Raw genomic sequence first — 26,052 nt, 5'->3', positions numbered from 1 at the left:
GTAATGCTTGTCCGTAATTTGTGTTAGTTATTTGTAGACCTTCTATGCATTGGGTGGCTTCTCCGAACAGTTGAGATTTCAAGTAATTAAATTTCTGTACATCGTTTAAAGACAGGTTATCGTGTACGGCAGCACTAAACGAATCCCAAAAGCGTTGCCATTCTAACATATTCCCACCGAACGTTGGTAAATTTAATTTGGGAAGTATGTGGTACATGCTGGAGTTTGAAAAAACGGACGCTGATGTATTTGCGTGCATGAAACTGGGCTGTGGCTGACTTTCTTGATGATTTGTTAAATTAATAAACTCGTGTGCATTTGGGTTTAGCAATGACTTACTTGACTGTTTGTCTGTGATTTCCGATTCCTTAACCTCCTATGTGCCATAGGGCCGATTTGGCCGATCTTGTTATGCTCCCTTTGAGTGCCAAAGATCGGCCCAGCCCAAGTTTTGAATTTGCTTTAACGTCACAAAGTATGTGACGTCACAACCAAACCTACGACAAGCGACGCTGTCCAAAATGGCCGCACCGGGAAATCAGCCAATTTGGTTCCGTGTGTTTCCACCAGAGGCAGAGCAGGACACGCCATTTCACGGAGCTGCATCTGGACCAATCAGGATGCCAGCTAGAGATTCACCTCCTATTCTCTACTTTTATCTGCTCTTTTCATTGGATCTGATAAAAGAATTTGTGAAGCAAACAAACAGGTACAAATTTCGAAAGATTTTATTCAGAGATTTTTTCTTATTACTCAGTTTTCAGCGATTTCTAGTTTCGGAACCAACGGAAATGTTTTTTGCAGGAAAGACGATCGATTATTTTTAATTATTGAAAGCAAAAAAAAAAAAAAAAAAAACACACAAAAGTCAATGAAAACAAAAGTTTTTTCATGGAAAAAACGAGTGATAATATTCCAATAAATTGAATAAAATATGTTTTTGGATGGGTTTTCACTTATAGGGAAAACGGTAGTATTTATTCTGCCATAGGCGACAATACTAACATTTTCTAATTTTACCACTTTTTATAACAAAAACCTGGATAAAACAGACTTGTGCCAAAACTGTAGTGACTCTGCAGCTTTCCCTTATCTAACAGAAGATGATTATTTGTGTACACCAATTTGAAGCATACTTATTGCCTGGTAAAAAAATAACATTATTTTTTTTCATCGGTACGGCAGATTTTTTTAAAGAGCATTATCTCCCCCTTTGGCGCGTTTTCTTCCCTGGAGGAATCTGCTCTTTTTGGTCATATGGCAATAAGACCAAATAATTGGCATATTGCCCTTTTGATATACCTAGTAAGTAATTTCTATTACATATAATGAATCACTGTTGAATAATTATAGATTATTTCAGGACAGTAAAGAGCATGAACAAGTTTGTGGCAGTAGCCCAACATCATATATCAGCAAAAACTGATTAGAAAATAACAATATTTCATACCACGGAAAATTCTGAGCAATGCATATCATTTTAAATGCAATGACTCTTTAAAAGAATACTATTTAATAAAAACATACAAGAAATTAAAGAAAAATGACTTCCATAATGTAATATCACTCAGTCACCATCGGAACCAATATAATTAGGCAGAGAGAAGTCAATATGAAGTGGGATGAAAGACATGAGACAAGAGTAGAAGATATTTCAAAACATATAAAATCAGTTGTCATATTGGCAATTATACCGCATCTCCTTCTTTGTATACTGACATATCCATCTTAAATGTGGAATAAATAAATCATTCATAAACAAGTTCTGAAGCTATAATTCTGAAACCGTGCAAGTTGCACCAAAGCCTCAAAGAGTTGCTAACTTTCAATTTAATTTATATTGAAAAACCACTAATTTCATTTTTGCATGAAGTTTGAGTAGACCTCCAAATAGCTACTGGGATTGTGCTGCTGGCTTGCTGTCTCATTAAAGTTTATCCAAATGCTCATATTTGAAATACATAATGAAGAAAAAAATAGATTTATTTCAATTTCAAGCGAAATGTTTATTAAAATGATGACTCTCATTCTTTTTTCACTGCTGTTTCTTCTACTTCTACATCTGCATCATCTGAAAAAACACAAAATACCAAAAAATAAAATTGTTGAAATTAGTGTGTGCTGTTGGAGTTTCCATATTTAAATATATATAAAGCTTACTGGTAGTTTAAAATCAAGACAACAAATATCAAAAGGATTAAAAAATGTTATGAGTAGCTGTTAGCTGTTTTCATAGATTTTATGTTTTTTCAACTGTGACTCTTCCATAATTGCTATCTTGCAATTTGTCTAGTCTGTTTTGTAAAACCTGAAATATTGATCAGTTTTTTTCCAGTAAAATGAACTAGTAAATACTTTCAGCATAATTCTACAACATACATGAATACATCTACTTAGTAATTGTTAAGGCCATTTAAAGTAATTTTTTTAAATATTGCTATCAAATTGTTTTTAATTTTGATTATATGAACATGTTGTTTGGTTACTGTCTCGACAGCATACATGTATGACTAATTTCAATGTTTTCTCGCTGACATATTTGTTTCATGATATGTATGAATAACCACCTACCTGATACATTTCCCAACCTAATCAAGATCTCCAAGTTAGACATCGGCATATCTATCATATCAGTAGAGCCTGGTCAACTAGGCAAGAATAATTCTCCATTCTACTTCAAAAATAAAAAAAAAAATACTCAATTGAAATAATTCATATATATCAAATGTCTTTCAAAAATGTATATGAGGTTTTTTTTATGTGCATGATTGTGTGTGTTCTCATATACATGCAGGTCACAAAAATAACCATATAAAAATAGAAGAAAAAATCAATGATGGGTTAAATGATATTATTCTGGATCACTTTCGCAATTATATTAACTGTATTGTCTATTGGATTAAATTTTCAGACATCCATATTTTCCGGAAATAATCTGGACTTGTCCGTATTTTCACTAGTGCTTACTTTCTCTTCCTCACCTGTCTATTGCAAATGGATGCCACGACAAAACTACTCCTGTGGATATTGTGACAAATCACCGTCAATTTACCAAACAATACACGCTCTGTAAAACTCCTGTATCATTTCTGGTGGAATTATAATCTACAATCTTCACCCACAAGTTGTTATTCTTTATAATTTGCCGAGATTGCGATACAGTCCCTTGGTTATACTAGCTGAGTCAGGCCCAGCACAGTAAATTGACGACAACCTGTCTTTACATATCCAGACAAGGAACGACAACGTAGCAACGTACATACGTACATACCTTTACACTGACAGTGTAAACTCTTGTGTGAACTCGACAGCAACCTAACAAAGTTGAGTCAATATGGATCCCAGTCATGTGGAACAACAAGAAGAGATTCAGCCCCTAGAAGGAGATGTCCTTGAACTATTAGAAAATCCGTCTAATACATCACAGTCAGATGAAACTCCCGAGGCTAGGCGAGTACGTGACCTCACGGAAAAAGGACAAGGAGCTTTCACTGAAAAACGTGACAAGTTCTGTCAGGAACTAGAGGCTCTCTGGGCAGACATTGAATCCCAGTTATTGGAAGTAACAACGCCTCCTAACAATCTCCAGCAACTCCTAACAGTCCAGGACAAACTTGTTAAAGCCTGTAATAATTATCGTAGGCTCACAGATGAATACCTAGACTTTCTGAAAAGGACCCGAACATTGGAGAGTCAAAAAGAAATTGATGCATGTAAACTCTCTTTGGATTTACGTCTGTCCAAAGTGGAGCTAGTTATGGAAAAACTACACGAGCATCGCCTCGCTCTTACAAAGGCTAAATCTACAAAAACAAAGACATCTCGAGGCAAGAAATCCTCACACAGTGGGAGCTCCCACGTCTCTGACATTTCAAGTCTTGCACGGAAGAAGCGTGCTAAAGCAGAGGCTGCCAGAACTCAGATAGCCTTTGCTGAAAAACAGGCCTTGCTCCTAAAGCAGGAGGCAATGATAGAAGAACAGACTCTTTTCAAGCAAAATGAAATAAAGGCCGAGGCAGAACAAGAAGCCATCAGAGCAGAACAAGAAGCCATCAGAGCAGATCAAGAAGCCACAAGCAGAAAAGCCGAGGCGGAGCAAGAGGCCACACGCAGAAAAGCCAAGGCGGAGCAAGAGGCCACACGCAGAAAAGCCGAGGCGGAGCAAGAGGCTATACGTAGAAATGCTGAGGCTGCACACCAGAGAGCTGAAATGAAACGCGAGGCCATACGCAGGAAAACTTTAATGGAACAGGAGGCTGCACGTGCAACACGGGAAAAGGCCGAAATTAAAGCTGCTATGAACATTCTAGAAGCACAAAGAGAAGCTGCAGCCGCAGAAGCCGAGGCTCGTGTCCTAGAATACGACGGCAGCCAAGCATTTAGCGATCTTCCTGATGAAAAGGAAGACCCGCTCCAGCGTGTGCAAGATTTCGTCAATAAACTTCCTGTATCAACTGTTGTAAAGGAAGTAACAGGACCTCAAAAGAAAAAACAAATTCCTGTTAAGATCGAGCTGAGTCACGAAGCACCAGCGTTCGTGCCATCCGTGGCACTGAACTTACTGTCACAGACATCTGCTGTCTTGCCTTCCGATACTAAGTCACCGGAAGTTACCTCTATCCCAGATCTGGGATTAGTAACCGGCATACAAAAACTAGGCCTTTCAGATGAGATCCCTGCTGAATACCAAAAACAGGGTGTTAAAGAAGCGATCCCTGTCTTACGCACAAAACAAGACGTTATAGAACAGATCCCTGTTTCACACCAAAAACAAGGCGTAATAGAAGAGATCCCTGTTGCACACCAGCAACAAATCAACCCAACATCGGAGATTACTAGATTTCTCTTGCGCAAGGACATGCTTTTCTCCCGATTAACAAGCTTTAACGATCGGGCAGAATCCTTCCATACATGGAAAGCAAGCTTTAAAAACGTGACAGACGAGTTACAAGTATCTGACTCGGAACAGATTGATTTATTGATCAAGTGGCTCGGTCCTGAGTCTGCTAAACATGCCATAAGCATAAGAGCGTCGAACGCCAATAATCCTACAATAGGTATACAAAGATTATGGAAGAGGCTTGACGAGCGGTATGGTGCTCCAGAAATGTTGGAAGCCTCTCTCAGGAGTAAACTTGACAAATTCCCAACCTTGACGAATAAGGACAACGCACGTCTTTATGAACTGTCTGACATTCTATCAGAAATAGAATACCACAAGGAAAATCCCAAGCTGGGATGTCTGCTAGCTTATTTTGATTCACCGACCGGAATAAACCCTGTCATTGAAAAACTACCATATGGACTTCAGGAAAAGTGGATTGTAAGGGCGTCTAGATACAAATCTAATCACGGCGTTGCCTTTCCTCCTTTTACAGAGTTATCTGCATTCATCAGTGAAATCAGTAGAATTAAAAACGATCCTGGATTAATCTTTGGGTCAAAAGTCACACCAAATACAAAAGGTGCTGCGCCAAGGTTCACGTCTTACCCCAAGACTAAAGTTGGTACTCATAAAACAGCGGTTGAGCAACAATCCGGCGGAGACACCAGCAAACAAGGTCTTTGTATTCTGCACAATACAAAGCATTCCTTAAATGAATGTCGAGCGTTCCGAGCCAAATCAATAGAGGAACGCAAAGGTCTTTTGAAAGAAAACAATGTCTGTTACAAGTTTTGTGATTCTACCAAACACAGAAGCCGGGAATGCAACGCACGCATAAGTTGTAAAGAATGTGGAAGTAAACAACACACTACCGCACTTCACATCACTAGACCACAGCAACCTGCAAGTTCTCAGTCTAGCTCGCCTAAGCAAGCCTACGGCGGGGAGCCTATAGAATCGGCTGAAACTAAGGCAACCTCAGTTAACTCTACCTGTACTGAGATCTGCAAAGATACATATAGCGGGAAATCTTGTGCTAAAATACTGCCTGTGAATGTTTATCACAAAGATAACCAGGACAAAGTTATTCGCATGTACGCCATCATTGATGACCAAAGCAACCGGTCACTAGCATCGCCCGAATTCTTTAATCTTTTCGACGTCAAAGATAAACCGGAGAACTATACTTTATCAACATGCTCCGGCAAAGTAGTCACCTCCGGGAAAAGAGGAAGAGGTTTCATCATGGAATCAATCAACTGTAATGACAAGTTTGACCTTCCTGTACTGATTGAATGTGATCATATTCCAAATAATAGGGACGAAATTCCTACTCCGGAAGTCACAATGCATCACCCTCATCTAAAAGAACTCAGAGGAAGCATTCCACCATTAGACGAAACTTGCCAAATTCTTCTCCTAATTGGCAGAGACCTTATAGAGGCACACCACGTCCTTGACCAGCGCATAGGACCACCAAGAACTCCATATGCACAACAATTGAAACTTGGTTGGGTAGTGATAGGAGAAACCTGCATTAACAAGCAGCACGTACCCTTTGAATTAAATGTTAAAATAACCAACATTTTACCTACAGGACAACCTTCAACCTTTCAACCATGCACAAGCAAGTTTGACATCCGGGAAAATTACACAGACCCTGTAACGAAAGATTTACAATCGCCACTCTTTGAAAAAACAAAGGACGATGATAAGCCTGGACAGTCATATGAGGACAAAATGTTCATGAAGCAGATGGACAACGAATTTGTGAGAGACTCGGAAGGAAGTTGGGTAGCACCGTTACCGTTCCGAGTGCCAAGACAGCCATTGCCAAGCAACAGACCACAGGCTCTTCACCGTGCTAACATGTTAGACGCCAGTCTGAATAGAAACCCAGTGAAGCGGGAACATTTTCTTACATTTATGAGTAAAATCTTAGATAATAATCATGCAGAGCTCGCTCCACCATTGCACGAACATGAGGAGTGCTGGTATTTGCCATTGTTTGGTGTTTATCATCCGAAGAAACCCGATCAGATAAGAGGTGTGTTTGATTCTTCCGCCAAATGTAACGGAGTTTCACTTAACAGCGTCCTGCTTACAGGTCCAGACTTGACCAATGATCTCTTGGGAGTATTGCTGCGTTTCAGGAAAGAAATGGTCGCAGTTACTGCAGACGTTCAACATATGTTTCACTGCTTTGTTGTCAGAAAAGACCACCGAAATTATCTGAGATTTTTATGGCATAAAGACAATGACCTACAGAAGAACCTTGTCGAATACCGCATGAGAGTTCATGTTTTCGGAAATAGTCCGTCACCTGCCGTTGCTACGCTTGGACTCAGAAAAGCAGCGCAAGCATCAGAACAAGAGTTTGGCAGTCACGTGACTAGCTTTGTTACAAGAGACTTCTATGTCGACGACGGTCTAACGTCATGTCCTACTAAAGAGGAAGCTGTTAAGCTCATGAAGGACACACAGCAAGCATTAGCAAAATATGGAAACTTACGCCTTCACAAGTTTGCCTCTAATTGTGCGGAAGTTATGTCTGCATTTCATGTCAGTGATTTGGCTTCAAATCTTAAAGATCTAGACTTAGAATGCGACAGCAAACCCCTACAACGTAGTCTTGGTCTCAGCTGGGACGTAAACACTGATAACTTCTTATTTCAATTATCACCAGAAAACAAACCGATCACTCGGAGAGGAATTTTATCGACGATAAACAGTCTCTACGATCCTCTAGGATTTTTGGCTCCGGTGATTATACAAGGGAAACTCCTATTACGGAAAATAGTATCAGAAACCGTCGATTGGGACCAACCTCTCTCTGATGAGACAGCAGATGAGTGGAAATCTTGGAGAGACACTCTAATTGCTATCGAAACATTGCGCATTCCACGTACTTACGTGCCGTATCTCAGCAAAACCGCCACAAAGGAGTTACATGTATTCTCTGATGCATCAGAAAAAGCCATAGCAGCTGTTGCATATCTACGCACCACCGACAGTAGTGGCGAACTAAACACAGGTTTCATTCTTGGGAAAGCTAAAGGTGCACCAACAAGTGGTCATACTATTCCACGCCTTGAACTATCTGCTGCAGTATTAGCAGTCGAGATAACACAGACCATCATGGATAATTTAGATTTACATATAGACACCGTAAAATTCTACACAGACAGTAAAGTAGTCCTAGGCTACATCAGTAACGAGACAAAAAGGTTCTTTATCTATGTCGCCAATCGAGTAGAGAAAATAAGGAAATTTAGCTCTCCAAGTCAATGGAATTATGTACCAACTAACCGTAATCCCGCAGACTCGGGAACAAGGTCCGTACCAGCCCATGAAATTCACAGCAGTGAATGGTTATTGGGACCAAAACAACTTCTTTCCTCAGAACAGAAGAATTCTGAGGACATATACCAACTAATAGATCCAGAAGAAGATGGAGAAATCCGTGCTACTGTTAACGTTGCAAAAACATTTTCCACACCTGGGCATAAAGGTATCGGAACGGATAGATTTAATCGATTCTCCAACTGGACAGGACTTGTGCGAGCGATAGCCTTCTTGGAACGTTTTTCCCGTTTACACGGGTCAAAACAGGCATCATCAGTAACTACTCTGGATAGTTTTTCGAACGCCGAAAATTTCATCTTAATATCTGCACAACATGAAATTTATGGAGATGAAATAGATTGTATAAAACGTCAGACACAAATTCACAAGCGGAGTCCGATAGCCAACCTTAATCCGTTTTTGGACGAACGAGGACTATTACGAGTAGGAGGCCGTATCGCCAAATCTGAATTAAACCTCCGTGAAAAGAAACCATTGATCGTCCCTGGACGCCATCATATAGCGACATTATTAGTTCGACACTACCACAACAAGATAAAACATCAAGGTCGCCATTTCACAGATGGAGCGATTCGATCCGCAGGATATTGGATCGTAGGAGCAAAACGCTTGATCTCATCTATTATTCACAAATGTGTGACATGCCGTAAACTCAGAGGAAAAACCGAGTATCAAATCATGTCTGATTTGCCAGAGGACCGTCTTGAACCTTCACCTCCGTTTACTAACGTTGGAATAGACACCTTTGGACCCTGGACAATTGTTTCACGTAAAACACGTGGTGGATACGCCAACTCAAAACGTTGGGCAATTTTATTCACATGCTTAGTGACAAGAGCTATTCACATCGAATTAATCGAGGAAATGAGTTCTTCAGCCTTCATAAACGCTGTCAGGAGATTCACCGCTATAAGAGGCCAAGTTAAGATTTTCCGATCTGACCGTGGAACGAACTTTATCGGCGCAATCGACGATTTAAAGATTGACTCAATCAACGTTGAAGATGGACCCTTCAATAACTTTCTGTACAATTCTGGTACAACTTGGATCTTCAATCCGCCGCATTCGTCCCACATGGGTGGAGCCTGGGAAAGAATGATTGGTATCACCAGGAGAATTCTTGATTCTATGCTTCTTAACGCAGCCGGAAGAAGCCTAACACATGACGTGCTCAACACACTAATGGCAGAAGTTTCAGCAATAGTGAACTCTAGACCTCTGGTACCGGTGTCTACAGATCCAGAGAATCCGTTAATATTAACTCCGGCTATGTTATTGACACAGAAAACCAACTACGTTTTCACTTCAGACCATCTTGGGGAATTCGACAAACGAGATCTCTGTCTTGCCGAATGGAGACGAGTGCAGGCTCTGGCCAGTGTTTTCTGGTCCCGTTGGAGGAAGGAATACCTGCCGTTACTACAACAACGACGAAAATGGACCGAAGATCGCCGTGATCTCATCGATGGAGACGTCATTCTTCTAAAGGACAAAAACCTTTGCCGTACCCAATGGCCCGTTGGAATTATAGTGAACTCATTAAAAAGCTCAGACGAACATGTCCGAAAAGCAGAAGTGCGAGTAATCGTTAATGGAAAAGCCACAACCTACACACGCCCTATCGTGGACATGATTCTTCTCATAGAGAACAACCCTGTGTAATTATATGTATATATTTTTGGATTCATATACTGACATTCATATGTGTTATTGAATAGTGATATCAGGTAGATTTCAGACGGGGAGTATTCTGGATCACTTTCGCAATTATATTAACTGTATTGTCTATTGGATTAAATTTTCAGACATCCATATTTTCCGGAAATAATCTGGACTTGTCCGTATTTTCACTAGTGCTTACTTTCTCTTCCTCACCTGTCTATTGCAAATGGATGCCACGACAAAACTACTCCTGTGGATATTGTGACAAATCACCGTCAATTTACCAAACAATACACGCTCTGTATCATTTCTGGTGGAATTATAATCTACAATCTTCACCCACAAGTTGTTATTCTTTATAATTTGCCGAGATTGCGATACAGTCCCTTGGTTATACTAGCTGAGTCAGGCTCAGCACAGATATAATACACCAGTAATTAAACAATACAAATCTAACAAGAATGTGTCAATAAGTACATGGATACCTCACTCACACTATCATTTTCTACATGTATGTTCACTGACTGTGGACCGTGAAATTGGGGTCAAACATCTAATATGGCATTAAAATTAGAAAGGTCATATCATAGGGAACATTTGAGCTATATATATCAAATTGATTGGACCTCAATTTCATCAAAAACTACCTTGACCAAAAACTTAAACATGAAAAGGGACACACAGACAATCTATCAAACAGACGATCAGATCAGAAAACATAATACCCCTCTACTATCGTAAGTGGGGCATATAAATTCTTGGTTTTTTTTCTTAGTCAAAAATATTGTACGTGCAAAGCACAAACAAATTTATTTAGTTTTTTGACACGATAAATCAGATTATTTTAATTTTTATTCTATATACCACTACTCTATTGTAATGGAAATGGGGAAAAAAAAGAAAAAATTTGAGCATTGAGAATAGTTTTTTTTTCAAATTGAGGATCAGTATACATTGTAAACAAAACACCCCCGCTTTCTTCAAGTTAGTCAATTGTTCAAATTAATTTAAAGTTGATTTAGAAAAATATATTGAAGGCGATTTCAGAGGTTTTTCTATATTAGGCTGTTCTTGTAAATGAACATGGTTTAATAAATTGAGAATGTGTTTTTGGGCCGTAAATACCCGGCCTGTAACAATATGCACCAGAGGCAGTCAACTTCCAAATACAGATGCAGGATTAATTTCATTAAGGCTCTTATGTAATTATAAGCATTGTGTATAAATTTCATAACATTTAGTTGAAGCAAACAAGAGGAAGAGAATTAAAGCAACAGATTAAGTAATTGCTTCATTTAAAAAAGAACATAAGTCATGAATAGTAAAAGTGACGCCACCCAATTTTGAACATGATCTGGTTTTTGTGGTAATAGGCATTGTATACCTATTCGTTTTATAACATTTGTTTGCGGCAAATTAAAGTAAGAAAACGGAAACTCAGCAATTTTTTATTTAACTTGTGCTATGGATAAAGACTGCATGTTTTTCTATGACACATTGTTGTGTAACTGTTTCATTGCAATTGGTTTCAGTAGCCAAATGGTCTTTAGTAAATAACTTCTCTATCACTATCCTGTCAACACAAAGGTTGTGAATTTCAAAGCCTTTCAGTTTGACTATAATCTTAATTGACTTAGTTAGCCTGTCAATTTTACTATCTTGGATCTTGGTTATCTTCAAGCATTATTTTCTCACTCAACCAATAAATACCAACTACTACGAAATAGTACATAATGCTGAAAGTGGCATTAAACACCAATTAACCATTGACATAAATCACACATGTGACAGAATAATTAAAAATTTGACACCTTTAACATGTTTAAATGTTGTGTTTTTTGCACTCGGGGACTTGCTTTTAATATAGTAAATATTTGATACAGACTGGTTTTATTAGTGGAAGGTATATTGGGGAAAATATAAGACTCATTTATGATATATTACAGTACACAGAGGAACATGAAATACCAGGGCTATTACTTTTGATTGATTTCGAAAAAGCTTTCGATTCAATATCATGGGACTTTTTGATAAATGTTTTGAAATTTTTCAATTTTGGCGATTCTATCATCAATTGGGTTAAAGTTTTTTACAATAATATCAACTCTGCTGTCATCCAGGGGGGGAACCTTTCAGATTTTTTTACTATTGGAAGAGGTTGTAGACAAGGGGACCCCCTGTCTCCATACCTTTTTATTTTATGTGTTGAGATTCTGGCATTGAAAATAAGGGGAAATAGTGACATTAGTGGTATAGAGGTCACACGGGTTGAGCATAAATTGTCACAGTTTGCTGATGACACCTCTTTGATTTTGGATGGGAGTGAAAAATCTTTACAAGAATCATTATTAGAGTTAGACTGGTTTGCAAAAATATCTGGACTGAATATTAACTTCACAAAAACACAAGTTATTTGGTTTGGGAGCAAAAAATATAGTACAGATACTTTATGCCCTAACAGAAATCTGTCCTGGGGTGAAACTTCGTTTAAATTACTAGGAATCAATTTTGATGTAGATCTTGAAAAAATTGTTAAGATAAATTATTCTGAAAGAATTGTACAGATTAAAAATACTTTAAATCAATGGTCTAAAAGGAATCTAACTGTTATAGGTAGAATAACTGTGATTAAAACTCTAGTCTTGCCTATTGTAAACCATCTCATTATCTCTCTGCCAAATCCTTCAGATGATATTATTAAGAGAATAAATGAACTTATTTATTCATACATATGGAACTCACCTATACATAGAGTTAAGAAGGATATTCTAATCAAAGATTATTTGGAGGGAGGTTTGAAAATGCTTGATTTGAATATGTTCATTACAGCACTTAAATCAACATGGATTAGGAGGCTTTTGCAGAGAGATAGTAAATGGCAAAATATTTTCATGTCAAATATAGATAAAAGAAAGTTGTTTAGTTGTGGTGTTGATTATATCAGACAACTGTATATGACAGTTAACAACCATTTTTGGAAAGATGTAGTTAAGATCCTGGGAAATGATTATTCAAAAAGAAAGAAATTTTACTTATGATTCATTTTTATCAAATCCACTATGGCTGAATAATAATATTAAGATTGGTCATAAATCAGTAATTTATCAAGAATGGTTCAATAGTGGTATTAGATTTGTAAATGATATAGTTGACGAAAATGGATCGTATATTTCATTTGACCAATTTAAGCAAAAATATAACATTAACACAGATTTTCTTAAATTTTACAGTGTTATTTCGGCAGTGAAAGAGGCATCAAAATCTTTCCCTACAGGATCTTACAAATTAGTTTGTCCTTTTATACCATCATGTCTACAAATATTTTTAAAACATTGTAAAGGATCAAAAGATATGTATTCTGTACTGACAAGAAATAATGTTATTCCTACTGGACAGCTTAAATGGGTTAAAATTTTAGGTGAACAGAATCTGAACTGGAAAAAGATTTTCAGACTGCCTTTTGCTGTTACTAAAAATAGTAAATTACAGTGGTTGCAATATAGGATTAACCATTGCATTATTGCCACAAATCAGTATTTAGTTAAAATAAAATTGACTGATGATCCTTTATGTACATTTTGTAAATCAGATAATGAGTCTATAGAACACCTATTTTGGAATTGCAATACTGTACAAGATTTTCTACAGGATGTTGATAACTGGTTCCTTTCCGGTGGAATAAGTCTCCCAATAAATAAATTAAACTTTCTTTTTGGAGACTTATCCAAGATATTTCCCAACAACCCATATAACATGATTTTTCTTTATATTAAACAATATGTGTATAATTCTAGATGCTTTAAAAAGAATCTCTCATTGCAAGCAATTATAATAAAACTGAAAGATATGTATAAATTAGAGAGTATGATAGCTGTAAAAAATAAAAAGATAACTGAATTTGACAATGTATGGAATGTTTTTGAAAAACTGTTATTGAATACCAGCTAATGTCTTTTTTGTTGTTGTTACAATAAATTATGACTACTTAATTATAATCTTTTTTAAAGAAAATATTATTGTCGTGTTATGTACTTGATCAGTGTTGATGGCTGTTACGAAAGAAATATGTCTCGTAAATTTTCAATTTTTGTTCAACATAATTATTTGATATTTAAAATATAGATAGGGATGTAACTGGATAATCCTTTTGTGTTTTGTTTTTGTTTTTTGTGATTTGTTTTCCTTCGTTATTTATTTATTTATTTATTTTTAATTTTTTAATTTTTTAATTTTTTATTTCTTTATCTTTTCAATAGAAAATGTAAAGTAATTTCCAATTAAGATTTATTTATAAAAATGACATTGTATTTATCTTATATGTATTATATTGTATGTATGTCATGTATATGTTGTAATTGTTGGAAATAAAAAAATCAAAAGTTAAAAAAAAAAAAATATTTGATACATGTATTGACAAAAATATTTATATAAAGCATATAGTATTACTTAATCAAATAGCATCATCATATTTTCTTAATTCTTGTGCGTTTTGTACAGCAGCTGATATTAAATCTAAACAGAAATTATAATAATTTTTTCTCAAGATTAGATTGACAGCATATGTAATAAAAAATTTAAAATCTAAAAGCCCACTTTTTCTTGTTATAACATATTAAAACTTGGCCTTTGTTTTCACTTGCTAAGAGCTATATATATTTGTTGGGTTGCTTTTCATTTCTAATAATCATACGACCATTAATTACTGGCTTATTGACAAATCATTGGTGTATCATTATACATTAAATGAAGTATTTTTTTCTGTAGCAGTATCTTTGTTTATTTGGCCTTTTTTTGAATTTAGTTGTTTTTCTGGTCTCTTTTTAAAAGTGCACATGTTTTTAAAATATATTCTTTAATCTTAGCAATTCATCTAATTTCTATAAGGATAAACAAATACTTTTTTTTATCAAAAAGGAGGACACTTCATGAAAACGAATTTATTAAACAAATACAGCTGTGTTAAATCTGAGTCTGATGATGTTTTCTTGAAGAAAAAAAAAATGCCTTCAAAATATTTTTTTATATATTTCTTTTGTTGGTAGTTCTTTCTGCATTATCAGTGGCGCATCCAAAGGGGGGGGTCCAGGGGTTGGAACCCCCCTTTGTTTGACGATCAATGCATTTGAATGGGAGCATGTAGTTGGAATCCCCCCCTTTTTACTCTGGGTTGGGAACCCCCCTTTTTAAAATGGCTGGATCCACCCCTGATTATATAGCAAAAAATTGAAGGTGGCATATTTAACTGTAGTGTGTTGTAGTATGAGGTCCAACATTCACTGTCTCAACTCTTTGGTGATTCTCGTAAAAATAACACACATCCCGATAAAGACTCGTAAAGTGAAAGTTAAATAAGAAATAGACTATAGTTTCTAGGGATATAAATAGACAGACCCTAAATAGACAGTCTGACAAACAACTCGGCCGTCTCCGTTTCAATCAGATATTACATAGACTCATAGAGTATGCTGTTTTAATTTGGCGTAGATATTTCTTTATTACTTTTAACAATTCAAAGTAATACATATCAAACATACACGGCTTCTTTGGTGCCGGGCTGCCATACTTTTTGCGATGATTGTTTACATTTTTTGGTCACCACAAATGCCTTTCATTTTCACGGAATTACACAAATCGTCAAATGAGGAAACGTTACAAAGCACAACGTGACGTTGTAGACCAAACTCCCCGGCAGTTCCAGTTCCGATCCGCATACGGGCCCGAATACTACTCTACACTAATCACTGCCTTCGGCTTTTTTCGTTACGCGCTCTTCAAGTGGTTTGACCCGTGATGACCTTTTGTTGCTACTGAAGCAAATATGGCCGACCATTGATGAATGAGGATATCTGTTATCAACTTTACCATAATACATGAATAAAAACGATAGCTGTAAGTAAAATACACTCAATTCAAATAATTTTACTAAATAGAAACTTTGTAAAATTCTGTATCGTTAGGTCGAAGAAATCGATTGTGGTCAATTATGGCTTGAAAACTATCGACTTTGCATAAAATGTAACAGTTGTGAGAGTCTGAGTGGTTAAATTTACCCGAGAAGCTGCTCCATATGGATTAAATTAGGGATAAATTTTCTCAAAATTCGATTCAGATATATACATGATATATAATTTCATGGAATAAAGAAATAAAACAATCATAAAACTATTATACAATGTATTTACTTGCAAAATAACACAGGGTAACACACACATACTAGATTTATTATGAATTTTGCTTTTATTATATATGTCATCATAGTCATGTGCAAAATAAATGTACAATAGTCTGGATGGGAACATTTTCATTTCAGTATTCAGGGTTTGAAATTAGCATGAGTCCACAAACAATAGCCCTACAATTACAAGCATTTAAGTGTGGGCTACTTCAATTTTTTTTTTTTATATATATTATTTTATATATATGTTGGCTATAAAATTTAAGCTGTGGGCTACAATGCTAAAATTTTTACTTCAATCCCTGGTATTACTATTTATTTCAAGAATATTTTATTGAATTATTATCCGGTCAATTTATACAATGTAATAATACCCCCCCCCCCCCCCCCCCCCCAAGTAAAATCATTACTTAAGGGCAAATAAAAAAATATGTGTGTTTCCTATTTCCCCATTTACCCTATGATTTAAGGTTACAAATAGCTGCCTGCCTTAGAGTTTTTTTTGTCGTCTTTTCAATAAGCATTTTACAATATAATATCTCTTCCAATGTTGAATAAAGTAAATTCCCTATTTTTTTCATAGATATTATTTAATTTGGCCTTATATATATACATGTACTCCTAATAAATCTTTTATTCCTGCAAAAAATGTACTGTTGACTATAATTCTAGGACGCCAGTGATCAGTTCTAATGTTGTTGTTTTTTTATCTTACAGATGGTGACAAAACAGCACAATGTTTAGACTGAATCATAATGAACATGATGAATAAAACAAAAAGTGTATATTAGGTATTATTTTATTTTTAACCGGATTTTTGTGACAAAAATGTCGGTTATTGATTTGGGGATGTACGGTGGGCGGCCGGGCGGGCGGGCGGGCGGCAATCAAATGTTGTCCGTGCATTAACTCATGAACCGTTCAACCAAAGCTTTTAAAATTTTAATATGTTATTACTGACAACTATACGAAGGTCAAGTTCAATAATGGCGATTTTGACTTTTACCGTTCAGGAGTTATGGTTCTTGAAAGATTGAAAAATGGAGTTGTCCGTGCATTTACGCATGAACTGTTCTACCAAAGCTTCCCAAATTTTAATATGTTGTTACTAATGAAAGAATGGAGGTCAAGTTCAATAATGACGAATTTGACTTTTACCGTTCAGGAGTTATGGTTCTTGAAAGATTGAAAAATGGAGTTTCCAGTCGTGTCCGTGCATTTACTCATGAACCATTCAACCAAAGCTTTTGAAATTTTAATATGTTGTTACTGATGACAAAATAGAGGTCAAGTTCAATAATGACGATTTTGACTTTTACCGTTCAGGAGTTATGGTTCTTGAAAGATCGTAAAATGGCGTTTCCATTCAGGTTGTTGCATTTACTCATGAACCATTTAATCTAAGCTTTTCAAATTTTAATATGTTGATACTGATGACAAAATGGAGGTCAAATTTGATATTGACGATTTTCACTTTCACCATTCATCAGTAATGGTTCTTGTGATATTGCCAGGACACAAATAAATGTTAATAAATCCAGTTTGCTGTCGTTGTGACAGCCTCTTGTTAGATAATTATCCTGACTCGCTGTCATATGGAATAAATATATTACATGTACTTACATTGATCTTCTAAAATACTTCAATGTTTCAAATTAATTCTTAAAATGAAAACTGAGTTTGACAAGAAGCCATATTTTATCAAATCGATTAATGTAGACAAATCTTTTTTACAGTTACAAATGTATGTGACAGTTAAACACTCAATAACTTTCTTTAATTAGTATAGTAAGATAATACAGAGTGAATGAATTATAAAAAAGGTTGGATTCAGTTTTTAATTGTCAATTATACTTCCCTCCCCCATATTTTTCGAACTATCTATTCATATATGTGTAACCAAGAAATCCACAGTCTAAAACTAGGAGACTGATATGAGGATTTGGTCACAACTAAATGTTAAACCTAAGTAACCATGCACCATAAACTAGTAGTAATACACAGAAGATTAATTCCACTTAGTATATAATTTATTTCCAAGACTGGAACTTGTCACCAAGCCTGTGACTTCCAAACTTATATCTTTTACAAAATAGTACAATATATATATATATGAGAATTAAACAATAAGATAAAAATCAATTATTACATAATGTGTTGACAAATATAAACAAGTTATTATCCAGATAAAGAAAGATAAATAATTAATACAACTCTTTTAGCAATGTCTCTAATTTAGGGCGATATCTTTTTGCGCCAAAAAGTAACTCATTTGCGCCACAACTTAATTGCGCCAATACTTCTTTTGCGCCACCTAATTTTCAAAACTATAGGTATCATTTGCGCCAATAAAATAATCATTTAATTCCGCCATTTTTATTTATTTTTTATTTTATTTAGCTCTGAATTTATCAATTTTGAAGGTCGCTCCGACAACATATCGCTTGCTTTTCTTTTGCATTTGTTTCGTGAATATGATCTAATTCTCCATTCAAAATAATTGCACACAATTCATCTGTGAATAGCCTAGCACAACAGGACTTAACTGTACATCTCTACCTTATATCTTCAGTTTTCTTTACAATGCCTGACGGAATTTGTGTTCTTTAACATGATGACCGGTTTTCCTCTATTGGACTCTATTTTTTTAATGGTATAGAATACATCTTGACTCGTGACAAAATATTCTATTACTTAACAATTTATTTTTTGGTGAGTTTTCTTAAATTTGATGATAGAGTGTATAGTTAAATCTTAAATGGAAAAGTTGATTATAGTACATGTATGATATAGGTAAAACATGTACAGGTATGATATAAGTAAAAAAAATTTACAGGTAAATGTGGCGCAATTTCATTTCATTTATTGGCGCAATTAATACCATCAAAATAAAAGAGAGTGGCGCAATTAATACCTTTTCAAAACTGCAATTGGCGCAAATTGATCTGCCCCTAATTTAAGAAGGATAAAGGATTAAGCCCTGAGGCATTATTGTCACTTTGATTATAAAATGTCCATTATCAATTGGATATATATTAACTTATTGTCCAAGTAAAATATATAATATAAACATAATTAATGATAAATTCTTTGAGTCTCAAACATAAGCATTAAAAACCTAAACACATCTGAAAGTCATTTTAACTCTGTCATATATGTTTAATAAATAATGCAACAATTTATTTTTAGTTAAACTTATTTTATTATCTCTATTAATTTCAGCTATGTCAACCAGAATGACTTTGAACACAGTTATTGAATTAGTTTCCTTGGAGACTTTAACAGTAATTGTTAAGACTTGGAACCAGACAGAATGAAACTGTGAGAAAGTGTACATATACATGTACAGTGTACATGTAGCTTCAATATGAATCAATTGATACACCGTAAGTATATCTTCTATGAAAGTTATAAATTGGTTGTTCACAAAATTTAGTTTTTACTAGACAAATGCTAGATATATTTGAGCATATAATACAAGACCAAATTATATATTAAAACAAATACAAAAGTTTTTCTAAATATTACTATATTTCCTATATATATGGTGATATTAATTATATGATCAAATTGTTAGATACAACTACACTGTATAAAATAGAGGATGTTGTATGATTGCCAATGAGAAAACTCATCCAATGATAGACAAAATGACAACAATTAACAACTGTAGCCTAAAGTAGGTCACCATACAGTCTTAAACAATGAGTAAATCCCATACCACACAGAGAGCTATAAAAGACCCTGTAATGACAAATGTAAAACAATTGAAACAAGAAATTTGGCCTACATGTAGTTTATGTACAAAATAATGAACAAAAAAAACAATATGTGATACAACAAACAACAACCACTGAACTACAGCCTCCTGAATTGGGACAGACATAAACATGTGGCAGGGTTAAACATGAAAGCTGGTGCCCAACCCTCCCCTTACCTGAAACAGTGGTGTAACAGTACAAAATAAGAACAAATTATAAACTCATCAGATGGATACAAAAAGAAATACATTTAACCAAAAAAAAGAGGGGACATGCCCGGTACAAGTATACAAACAACTGAAAGACATTTAGTACAGATCTAAGATTATTGACTTTAAGCAAACTCAAGCTTAATATGAGGTGTGAAAAATAACCCTAAATCTGATAGGTCCTGCAACTTTTGAACAACAGACTCCAAAAAATCAAAATTAAAAGTGAACTCAATCTAAATTTTGTGTTAAAATTTCATGAGAAATTGTTCAAAGCAAAGAAGACTATAATATTTAAGGACTATTTTTGGTCCAAGAATATAAAATGTTTGTCAACTTTTTCAAAAAGACACATTATGTTTGGAAATGTATAACTTTCTTGGATGCACACATATCAAGTCTAAAATATATTTTTATTTTACCAAAAAAACAAGGAAAATCAAGAATTTTACAAATTTTGTCTAAGTTTATTGCCATAGTAACTCTTAAATTGGTAAAAAAAAACACATTATTTTCTGAAAATGGTGTAAAACCTTTTTTATTTAGCCCCTTCTACTTTGAGATATTGAACAAAGTGTTGTCATTTGAAAGGATGGATGGACAAACAATGGCATACCATATACATCCCTTACCTACTGTACATCAAACCAGAAGTAACAAAGTTAAAAAAAAAATGTTTATATATTTTCAGATCACAATTATGTCAACCTAATCATTGGAAGTTTACCAAGTTATATGAGACGCATTGAAAGCCTGTAGAGATTCTACATGTATACATAAATGGAATAGACTCACACTTACAAATAACAAGACTAATGCACTCTCAAACAAGGATTATTCACGTTTCTATGAGTGAATTGAAGTGCATACTAGCTGCGCATGGAAATTTGTGTGCATTTTTAAATATTTATTTTCGTTTGATTAAATTTTTGTTTTCAAAAAATTGCATGTCTTCATAAATTAAGCATGAACATACATGTATTGTTGTTATTAATTAAAATAGAAAAAAAGAATAGTTTTATCTCAGACTCAATTTTAGCCAAATAATACAGTTAAATATGATTTAACTTTTTTCCAAATATATAAACATATGAATACAAGGAGATGTGGGGTATAGGTTCATTGGACAGCATCCCAACAACACAAAACACAATACTTAAAGTTGAATACAATTAACAGAATAGTTTAAAACTTTCAATTGGCCATCATTCATCAAAAAGTGTGAATATATTCAAATTTATAGCCCAACAAATACAGATCTGCTACCAACAAGAAGAAAACAGGAATTAAATTATCTCGCAAATGAATTATTATTGTGCAAACCGGGTTAACCCGATCTTAAAATGGATACATTATAAACACTTTTGATTAAATAGTAGATTTTATGCATAAAACAATGCAGTATTACAACTGCTCTTACTACAAAGACATCAATTTTTGCCAAGAATTTGATGTTGAAATAATTATGGCATATATTACCATATGAGATATTCAAGCTCCATGTAGCTTCCAGTTTTTTGGTGATCTGGCGACGGCAGCTGTATTAGCTAACTTCTTAAAAGCTTTATATTTTAGAAGGTGGAAGACCTGGATGCTTCATACTTTTTATTTAGATGCTTCATGTTACAAAGTTTCCTTCAGTCACATGTCTAATGTCCTTGACCTCATTTTCATGGTTCAGTGACTACTTGAAAAAAGATTAAGATTTTTTGTAATGTGAAATTCTCTCTTATCATAAGTAAAAGCCTTAGGATAACCATGTTTGGTATGTGCGTAGCTTGCAAGGTTCTCATGCCCATCAGACAGTGTTCACTTGACCTTGACCATTTCAGGGATCAGTGAATAAGGTTAAGTTTTGGTGGTCAAATCCACATCTCAGATACTATAAGCAATAGGTCGAGTTTATTCGGTGTATGGAAGCACTGTAAGGTGTACATGTCCAACTGGTAGGTGTCATCTGACCTTGACCTCATTTTCATGGTTCAGTGGTAATAGTTCAGTTTTTGTGTTTTGGTCTTTTTTTCTTATGCTGTATGCAATAGGTCTACTATATTTGGTGTATGGTATGATTGTAAGGTGTACATGTCTAGCTGGCAGGCATCATCTGACCTTGACCTCATTTTCATGGTTCAGTGGTCAAAGTTAAGTTTTTGAGTTTGTTTTTTTCTAATACTGTATGCAATAGGTCAATTATGTTTGGTGTATGGAAATATTTTATGATCTTTATATCAGTTGCACAGGTTTTATTTGACTTTGACCTAATTTTCACAGTTCATTGCTCAGTGTTAAAGTTTGTGTTTTGTTCTTTTTTTCAAACTACATGTATAAGCAATAAGTCAGCTATATTTATTGTATGGAAAAACTGTTAGCTGTACATGTCTACCTGGCATGGTTCATCTGACCTTGACCTCATTTTCATGGTTCATTGGTTAATGTTAAGTTTATGTGACAGTTGAAATACAGCTTTATCTTTAGGACTATCAACATAATATCAATGATTAGTAAAGAAGGCCAGACATTTCAGCGTGTGCACTCTTGTGTTTCCTAACTGAATAAAAATTATGAGATTTTAATTTCTAGTGAGACAATAATTTAGCAGTGACAAACAGGCAATTGGACCCGATTCCTTTTCAAAGTTTTTGAAATGTAAGCAATTGATTTACAGTACATATATTCATTACTGGTTTAAATTTAATGCACACAACTCCAATATCAATTATTGTTAATGCCAAGAGTATCAGGACATAATTTGGGTGTAACAGCTACCAAGGTATCTGTTAGCTTAAAACCCAGTCCCCAATCATGTATATTAAATAGTTGAAATTAGTTAATGTGCAGTAAAAGTAAAGAGTATATATATGTACAATAATGTAAGAGAGAAGGGGTCAAGATAATGTTTTGATGAGCAGTAATAAAAATACAATACAAATTAATGCAGCAAGGTTCAGTATTTCAGTATTTCAAAGAATTATTTTATAGGTGTCTAGGTAAAATGCTTGAACAAGAATAGGATTTATAGTTATTAGGACCATTACATCTACATGTACCATTCATCTATTAAAAGGGGGCAGGTTTGTTTTCCCTCTTGGAAGTCACATAACTTTAAACTGCATTGATAATTTTTTTCAATCAACTGCTTGAAATGTGTGGCTGTGTAATGGTAGGGTGATGTCATCATTGGGAGACATTTAGTTTTTAGACAATAACTAAAATATAAGAGAACGGATCTGTACAAGATGGTCCAACCGGTCCAAAATTAAAGTTGTTTTGATTTTTATAAAAAAAAATATTAAGGGTTTTTTGTTATGCTGAATCTAACCATGAATTTAGATTTTGAGCCCCATTATCAAATTAGTCCACATTGAAGTCCTAACAGTTCAAAACTAAACTTAGTTAGCTTTCATTTAAAGTTCAATTCTTCTGATTCTTTGACATGCTGAATCTCAACATGTATTTATGTTTTGAATATTATACCATATTACATGTACATATATATTATAAGGGAAATATCCAGTTTTAAAATTTAAAGTTCTTAATCCACATTTAATCTGTGCCAGAAATCAAGCTATGTCAAATAAATATAATATAATCATGATAATCACAATCCAAATTGAGAGCTGTATCAAGATTGAATGTTGTGTCCATTATTGTTCAGGGTTCCTTCTCAGGGTAGTATATAGCAGCACCCAACCATGCCAACAGAGCATTATATTTTGGAAGGAGCAAACTTATTTTAATAATTCACTTTTGGAAAAATTATTATAGATACAACGTAAATAAATGCTGATTTCATGGATTTTCTTGTTTTAAACTTTTATTACACCTCAAGCTCTGTCATGATTGATGAAATGAAAGACTGACTATATTCAAACTTGAGTTGATGATGTCAGAAAAAAGTTCAAGCCTGCAATAACTCTTGGATGTGTGGTTGTTACAAATAAAATAAAACTGAATAAACATTATAATTGCTATTGTAGGTAAGAAGATCTGGAACACGTGAAAATATGTCACATTTTGTAAGGTTTGACATGACAAAATGACGGAGATTACTAAATAAGACTGTAGCACATGCAGGTTATACCATATAACCTAAAGTTGCTTAAATCAATATCATTTGAACTTTGGTGGATAGTCACATTACCAATCATTCCTGAACTCCATATTTTAATAATCATGATCATATATGTATTACAGCACTTTTTTAAAATGTGTTAAAGAGTTTCTGTCCCAATTATTGTGCAAAAATCAAATGGCCAATATACTATGTGCTTATCAAGTTAGTGAACATATTGAAGGGAAAGTTAACATGATCATTTGTTAATTAGTCACCAATGTGTTTCACTATATGTCCAGGATGCAAACTTTAAAGTTTATATATGTAGGGTTGTAGCTCTGAGGGTTGTAGTCTACTGACAACCTCTTTACTTCATACTGAGAATGTATTGACCTGTTGACATGCATGTATTGAAAGTACATATGTAAAAAGAATGAAAATGACACATTTTTATGTTATTTAACTAACAATGTTAAACCTTGAACGGAAATGATATGAACCTAAAGTCTTATATTATGGGAAGGGGCACTGACTGACCTAAATATGGGGGGGAGGGGGAGTTGTTGGTTCCAGTCATGCTTCAGTGATTCCCTATATAATAACCAAACATTTTCCAGGGGAAAAAGGAGGACTGACTGGGCCACCCTAGATCCAACTATAAATGGATAAAAGGTGTCCCTTTGAAAAGGAAACATGGAAAGGCTTGCATAATTTGGTAGACCAAAATTCAATGAACTTCCTCCGTTGACAACCGCATATTCAAATTCAAATCATCATTTGTACCTGTCCAAGTTTATTTTGCAGCATTTAGGCTTGTTTTCTCTTTGGACTTAGGAGGGACTATGCGCCTAACATACATTTCTATTATCTGATTCACGTTTCCCTCCATATTTACTTTCCAAAGGGCTGGGGAAGATAACTGAGATATGAATGCACACACATAATAAAGGTCCTGTGTGGGACGTAAATTTATTGCTCATTTTTTATATCTAGGAAAAGTTATTTAAATTTTGGGAAGAAATTATAAAATTGACGTTTTTCAAGCCGGTAACTAATGGTTCTGAGGAAATTTATTGCGTAGATAATCGTTCCAAAATTTGGAACGAATTTCGAAAGCCGGTGGCAGTGATTGATGGAGTAAGGGAAAAAAGTTCCGGAACGGAAACGATCACTGTCCGGAGTTTGCCGGTGGCAGTGATTGATGGAGTAAGGGAAAAAAGTTCCGGAACGGAAACGATCACTGTCCGGAGTTTGGTTGTAGACTAATTCCGTAAAAAGCATCAACATCTATAGTTTGCCTGGTTCGCGCTGTGCATTAGAAAGCCAGATCAAGCTAAAAATTTGGGATCATTTCAACGAAGTTCTCAAGTATGTTCTCTGAAAAGCTCCAATTTATTTACGTACGTTTTCAAGAGAAAAATAACATTTTACATTTTAAACGTACAGGGCTAATGTATTTACCTACCGAACGATAGGAGCATCAGACAGTACAATCTCTGAAACTTTTCCATCACAATGAGTCTTCTGCTATAAATATCCGTTGTTTATAGATGGCGCGCCAGCTTATTAAAATAAAGTCTATTCCGATAAAATAAACGAAAAGTGTAACGTCGTCTAAAAATTGCCGTTTTGTTTGACAGGACGCAAATTTCATTTATTGTGCATCAATAAATATAAAACCATGTAAAAATTCTTTAAATATTCATTTACTTTTGCATCTAATTTATTTCTAACTCAACCCAGTAATTCTATTTGCAATTACGATAACAAGTGGCAATACAAAACGAAATATTGTATGACGGCAGATCGCAAAATTATGACGTTACTTTAGCGGACAGAGTGCCTACGGCAAAAGTGAAGATAATTCCAAGATGGCCGCCACATACAGTTTTCAAGTATCTGTCACAGTTCAACCTTTGTAATTATATTAATAAAATGAT

At 34.7% G+C, this 26,052-nt stretch overlaps 1 protein-coding gene and 2 long non-coding RNA genes across 5 annotated transcripts in view; 2 read left to right on the top strand and 1 right to left on the bottom strand.

Moving 5' to 3' along the window:
* LOC143080324 (uncharacterized) overlaps nt 1-26,052 on the top strand; it is a 213,538-nt gene that overhangs the window by 168,290 nt on the left and 19,196 nt on the right. The gene's annotated exons all lie outside the window — the stretch shown is intronic.
* On the bottom strand, nt 1,966-25,690 carry LOC143080323 (uncharacterized). 2 transcript variants are annotated; one of them, XR_012979698.1, is made up of 3 exons: nt 25,578-25,690; nt 2,572-2,671; nt 1,966-2,071 (listed from the first exon to the last, which is right to left on the bottom strand). It is a non-coding gene; the product is annotated as an uncharacterized LOC143080323 (long non-coding RNA). The 2 variants fall into 2 exon arrangements; XR_012979697.1 differs by having other exon boundaries at nt 2,572-2,674; nt 25,578-25,688.
* Nucleotides 15,612-21,033, top strand: LOC143080322 (uncharacterized). Its single transcript, XR_012979696.1, has 4 exons — nt 15,612-15,802; nt 16,806-16,879; nt 19,311-19,474; nt 20,750-21,033. It is a non-coding gene; the product is annotated as an uncharacterized LOC143080322 (long non-coding RNA).

Source organism: Mytilus galloprovincialis, chromosome 6 (genome assembly GCF_965363235.1).
Source record: "Mytilus galloprovincialis chromosome 6, xbMytGall1.hap1.1, whole genome shotgun sequence".
NCBI lineage: Eukaryota > Metazoa > Mollusca > Bivalvia > Mytilida > Mytilidae > Mytilus > Mytilus galloprovincialis.
Note: the sequence above shows the minus strand (reverse complement) of the source record. Positions and strands in the feature narration are given on the sequence as shown.